This window comes from Lichenostomus cassidix, unplaced genomic scaffold, assembly GCF_008360975.1.
Source record: "Lichenostomus cassidix isolate B80296 unplaced genomic scaffold, HeHo_3.0 HiC_scaffold_34, whole genome shotgun sequence".
In the NCBI taxonomy this organism is placed as follows: domain Eukaryota; kingdom Metazoa; phylum Chordata; class Aves; order Passeriformes; family Meliphagidae; genus Lichenostomus; species Lichenostomus cassidix.
Window position 1 is genome coordinate 73,642 of NW_028147431.1, and position 6,110 is coordinate 79,751.

The window sequence follows — 6,110 nt, forward strand, 5'->3', positions numbered from 1 at the left end:
ACCCTCCTGTGCCCCATAGACCCCATAGATTCCCCATAGATCCCCATAGACCCTCCCTGCCCTATAGCTCCTCCCACCCCATACACCTGCCGAGCCCCACATCTCCCCCCAACCCCCCAGACCCTCCCGCGCCCCACATCTCCCCCAACCCCCCGATCCCAAACCCCTCCCCCCATCCCCATCCTCCTCCCCCTCCTCCCTCCCCAAGGGTTCCCGGATGCTTCGCGCCGCCCCCGCCGCCATCTTCGGCCGCACCGACCGCGCGCGTTCGCGATGTGAGTGGGGGCGACACCCCCGGGACCCCGGCACCCCCGCCCCTCCCCCACCCCGCCCGGGACCCCCAGCCCCGCCCATCCCCCCCGCCCCGCGCTGGGATGGGGGAGGGGAAACCCCCCAAACCCCCCGCTCCCACCCCGTTCGGGACCCCCCATCCCCCCGCCGCCCATCCCCACCATCCCTCGAGATCCCCCACCCCCGGACGTCTCTCCTCGCCCTCCCCCACCCCGCGGCTATTTTTAGCATCCGACGCAGAGCGGGGGGGGAGGGGAGAGGGTGGGGGAGGGGTGGGAAAAAAATCCTCTCCCGGCGCCCCTCCCCCACCCCCGGGAGGGACAGCCCCTCCCCCACCCCGCGGGGGGGCTGCGGGGGGAGGGGCGGCCTGGGGGGGAGGGGCTTGGAGCTCGTGACCCCCCCGGGGTCACCGAGGGGACGTTGGGGACATCCTGGGGGTCACCGGGGTGGGCTGGGGGTCACTTTGGGGACATTGGGGACATCCTGGGGTCACTCTGGGGACCCTCAAGGGTCACTCTGGGGACATTTGAGACATCCTGGGGGTCACCGGGGTGGTCTGGGGGTCACTTTGGGGACCCCGAATGGTCATTTGATGGATGTTGGGGACACCCTGGGGGTCACTGAGGGGACATTGGGGACACCCTGGGGGTCACTCGGACATTGGGGACACCCAAGGGTCACACTGGGGACACCCTGGGGCCACTTTAGGGATGCTGGGGACACTCTGGGGGTCACCGAGGGGACATTGGGGACACCTGGGGGTCACTCTGGGGGCGTTGGGGACACTCTGGAGGTCACCAGGATGGTGTTGGGGTCACTTTGGGGACATTGGGGACACTCTGCTGGTCACCAGGGTGGTCTGGGGGTCACTTTGGGGACATTGGGGACACTCTGGGCATCACCAGGGTGGTCTGGGGGTCACTCAGACACTGGGGACACCCCATTGGTCACTTTGGGGACATCGGGGACACTCTGGGCATCACCAGGGTGGTCTGGGGGTCACTGAGGGGACCATTGGGGACGTCCTGGGGGACACTTTGGGGACACTGGGGACACCCATGGGTCACTCTGGGGATCCCCAAGGGTCACTCTGGGGACATTGGGGACACCCTGGGGGTCACCAGGGTGGTCTGGGGGTCACTTTGGGGACCCTTGGGGTCACTCTGGGGACATTGAGGACACCCCAGTGGTCACCAGGATGGCTTTGGGGTCACTTGGGTCCTGGGGACACCCCTGGGGTCACCTTGGGGATGGTGGGGACATCCTAGTGGTCACTCTGGGGACATTGGGGACACCCTGGGGGTCATCGGGGTGCTCTCGCGGTCACTTTGGGGACTCCCAAGGGTCACTTTATGAATATTGGGGACACCCAGGGGTCACTTTGGGGACACCTCGGCCATCCCTGAGGGTCACTCAGCCATCGGGGACACCCTGGGGGTCACCTGCATGGTCTTGGGGTCACTTTGGGGATGTTGAGGCCACACTGGGGACCCTCGAGGGTCACTCTACAGATGCTGGGGACACCCTGGGGGTCACCAGGATGGTCTTGGGGTCACTCTGGGGACACTGGGGACACCCTGGGGGTCACCTGGGTGGTCTTGGGGTCACTCTGGGGATGTTGGGGACACCCTGGTGAGGTCACTCGGACATTAGGGACACCCATGGGTCACTCTGGGGACACTCTGGGGTCACTCAGGGGACATTGGGGACACCCCGGGGGTCACTTTAGGGGGTGTTGGGGACCCTCAGAGATCACTGAAGGGACGTTGGGGACACCTGGAGGTCACTCAGGCATTGGGGATACCCTGGTGGTCACTCTGGGGACATTGGGGACACCCTAGTGGTCACCAGGGTGGTCTGGGGGTCACTTGGACATTTGGGACACCCTGGGGGTCACTCTGGGGACATTGGGGACACCTCAGTGGTCATTCTGGGGACATTGGTGACACCCTAGTTGTCATCAGGGTGGTCTTGGGGTCACTCTGGGGACATTGGGGACACCCTAAGGTCCATTCTTGGGACACCTTGGACACCCTAAGGGTCACTGAGTGGACATTTGGACACCCTAAGGGTCACTCTGGGGACATTGGGGACACCCTGGGGTCACTCTGGGGACACCTTGGACACCCTAAGGGTCACTCTGGGGACATTTGGACACCCTAAGGGTCACTCTGGGGACATTGGGGACATCTTGGGGTCACTCTGGGGACATTTGGACGCCCCTGGGGTCACTCAGTGGACATCAGGACCCATCGGGTGTGGTTGGTGTTTGTGGTTTGTGGTTTGTGGGTTTGTGGTTTGGTGTTTGGGTTTGTGGTTGTGTTTGTGGTTTGTGGTTGTGTTGTGGTTTGTGGTTGGTGTCACTTTGTGGTCACTCTGGTGTCCCTGTGGGTCACTTGTGGTCACTCTGTTGTCACTCTGGTCACTCTGGTGTCCCTGGGTTTTGTGGTTTGTGGTTTGGTGTTTGTGGTTGTGTTTGTGGTTTGTGGGTTTGTGGGTCACTGTGGTCACTCTGGTGTCCCTGGGGGTCACTCTGGTGTCACCCCGGTGTCACTCGGGCGCTGTCCCCGCTGACCTTTGACCCCCCGGCAGGTCGGCGCCCTCGGCCCCCGCCGCCCCTCCCCCCGCCGGGGGTGAAGGGGGAGGACCTCCCGCCCCTCCCCCCAACCTGACCAGCAACAGGAGGCTGCAGCAGACCCAGGCCCAAGTGGATGAGGTGGGGGAGGGGCCGGCGGGGTGGACATTGGGGTGGGGGAGGGGTCGGGGGGTGTGGTCAGTGGGTGGGTGTGGTGAGGGTGAGTGGGGTGTGGTCAGGTGGTGGGGGGTGTGGTCAGATGGTGTGGTCAGTGGGGGATGGGTCAGTGTGGGTGTGGTAGTGGGGTGTGGTCAGTTGGGTGTGGAGGGTCAGTGGGGTGTGGTCAGTGGGGTGTGGGTGTGGTCAGTGGGATGGGGTGTGGTCAGTGGGATGGGGTGTGGTCAGTGGGGTGTGGTCAGTTGGATGGGGAGGGGTCAGTGGGGTGGGGGGGGTTGTGGGGGGGGTTTGGGGTGTGGTGGGGTGTGGTTGTGGGGGTGTGGTCAGCGGGATGGGTGTGGTCAGTGGGATGGGGAGGGGTCAATGAGGGTGTGGTCAGTGGGATGTGGTCAGTGGGTGGGAGTGGTAGTGGGGTGTGGTCAGTTGGGGTGTGGTGTGGTCAGTGGGGTGTGGTCAGTGAAATGGGGTGGGGAGGGTCAGTGGGTTGTGGTCAGTTGGGTGTGGTGGTTGGTGGTGAGGGGTGTGGTCAGTTGGTGTGGAGGGTCAGGGGTGGGATGGGTCAGTTGGGTGTGGTCAGTTGGGTGGGGGGGTGGGTGTGGTGAGGGGTGAAATGGGGTGTGGTCAGGTGGTTTGGTGTGGTCAGTAGGGTGTGGTCAGTGAGATGGGGAGGGGTCAGTGGGGTGTGGCCAGTTGGGTGTGGTCAGTGTGGTTGGGAAGGGTCAGTGGGGTGGGGGAGGGGCTGAAATGGGGTGTGGTCAGTGGGGTATGGTCAACAGGGTGGGGTCAGTGGGATGGGAGTGGTCAGTGGGGTGTGGTCAGTGGAATGGGGTGTGGTCAGTGGGGTGTGGTCAGCAGGATGTGGTCAGTGGGGTGGGGAGAGGTCAGTGAGGGAAGGGTCAGTGAAATGGGTAGGGATCAGTGGGGTGTGGTCAGCAGGGTGTGGTCAGTGGGATGGGGTGGGTGTGGTCAGTGGGGTGTGGTCAGTATAGTGTGGTCAGTAGGATGAAGAGGGGTCAGTGGGGAGTGGTCAGTTGAGTGGTGGTGTGGTCATCTAAGGCGTGGTCACTGGGTGTGGCCAAAGGGAGGGGTCAGGGGGTGTGGTCAGTTCTGGGTGTGGTCACCGTGGGTGTGGCCAAGGGGGAAAATTGGGTCATTCGTGACCTTTGACTCCTGGAGTTGCCAAGGCTTGGCGTGGTCACTTCATGGGTGTGGTCAGTTCATGGGTGTGGTCAGTTCATGGGTGTGGTCACTTCATGGGCGTGGCCAAAGTGTGTCAATCTGTCTTTTCCTGATCTCTGACCACTGATCCCACCTGTAACCAGGCCTGGGAGTGGTCACTCTATGGGCGTGGCCACTTCATGGGTGTGGTCACTTCATGGGTGTGGTCACTTCATGGGCGTGGCCACTTCATGGGCGTGGCCACTTCATGGGTGTGGTCACTTCATGGGCGTGGTCACTTCATGGGCGTGGTCACTTCATGGGTGTGGCCAAAGGGCTCCTTATGGCCATTTTTGACTCCTAAGTGCTGTGGTCACTCTGAGTTCCCTCTGACCCCTGACTGACCACACCTTGCTGTGGTCACTCTATGGGTGTGGTCACTTAATGGGTGTGGCCAAAGCACCTCAATCTGGCCATCCCTGACCCTCTGGACACTGACCACTGAGCACTGACCACAGGTAGCGGACATCATGTGGGTGAACGTGGTCACTCCATGGCTGTGGTCACACTATGGCTGTGGTCACTCCATAGCCATGTCCAAATCACCTCAATCCATCCATCCCTGACCCTCTCTGGCCACTGACCACTGACTCCCAACTGTAACCAGACCTGGGAGTGGTCACTTCATGGGCATGGTCAGTCTATGGGCATGGTCACTTCATGGGTGTGGCCAACAGGTCATTATGGCCATTTTTGACCCCTAAGTGCTGTGGTCACTCTGAGTTCCCTCTGACCACTGACTGACCACACGTTGCTGTGGTCATTTCATGGGTGTGGTCACTAAGGGGCATGGCCAAAGCACCTCAATGCATCCATCCCTGACCCCTGACCCTCCAGCCACTGACCACAGGTAGTGGACATCATGTGGGTCAACGTGGTCATTTTCTGGGTGTGGTCACTCTATGGGTGTGGTCACTCTATGAGTGTGGCCAAAGCGCCTCAATCCATCCATCCCTGACCCTCTGGCCACTGACCACTTCCTGCTGACCACAGGTAGTGGACATCATGCGGGTGGTAGTTTTCTGGGTGTGGTCACTCGATGGGCGTGGTCACACTATGGCTGTGGTCACTCCATGGCTGTGGTCACACTATGGCTGTGGTCACTCCATAGCCATGTCCAATCACCTCAGTCCATCCATCCCTGACCCTCCGGCCACTGACCACTCCCCGCTGACCTCTGACCCCCCAGGTAGAGGACATCATGCGGGTGAACGTGGTCACTCTATGGCTGTGGTCACTCTGTGGCTGTGGTCACTCTATGGGTGTGGTCACTCCATGGCTGTGGTCACTCCATAGCCATGTCCAAATCACCTCAATCCATCCATCCGTGACCCTCTCCGGCCACTGACCACATCTCGCTGACCACAGGTAGTGGACATCATGTGGGTCAATGTGGTAATTTTCTGGGTGTGGTCACTCTGTGGGTGTGGTGAAAGGGTCTTAATAGAGCCATTACTGACCACTGAGTGCTGTGGTCACTCTGAGCCCCTCTGACCACTGACCTTTAACCCCTGACTGTCACCAGGCCTGGGAGTGGTCACTCTCTGGGCGTGGTCACTCTCTGGGCGTGGTCACTTCATGGGTGTGGCCAACGGGTCATTATGGCCATTTTTGACCCCTAAGTGCTGCGGTCACTCTGACCACTGACTGACCACACCTTGCTCTGGTCACTCCACGGCCATGGTCACTCCATAGCCACATCCAAATCACCTCAATCCATCCATCCCTGACCCCTGACCCTCCGGCCACTGCCCACAGGTAGTGGACATCATGTGGGTCAACGTGGTCATTTTCTGGGTGTGGTCACTCTATGGGAGTGGCCACCTAATGGGCGTGGCCAAAGCACCTC

The 6,110-nt window shown here is 61.3% G+C and overlaps 1 long non-coding RNA gene across 1 annotated transcript; it reads left to right on the forward strand.

Moving 5' to 3' along the window:
• The first annotated feature begins 208 nt into the window (after positions 1 to 208).
• On the forward strand, positions 209 to 5,276 carry LOC146423026 (uncharacterized). Its single transcript, XR_014847734.1, has 3 exons — positions 209 to 275; positions 2,884 to 3,007; positions 5,255 to 5,276. It is a non-coding gene; the product is annotated as an uncharacterized LOC146423026 (long non-coding RNA).
• Positions 5,277 to 6,110: the final 834 nt, after the last annotated feature.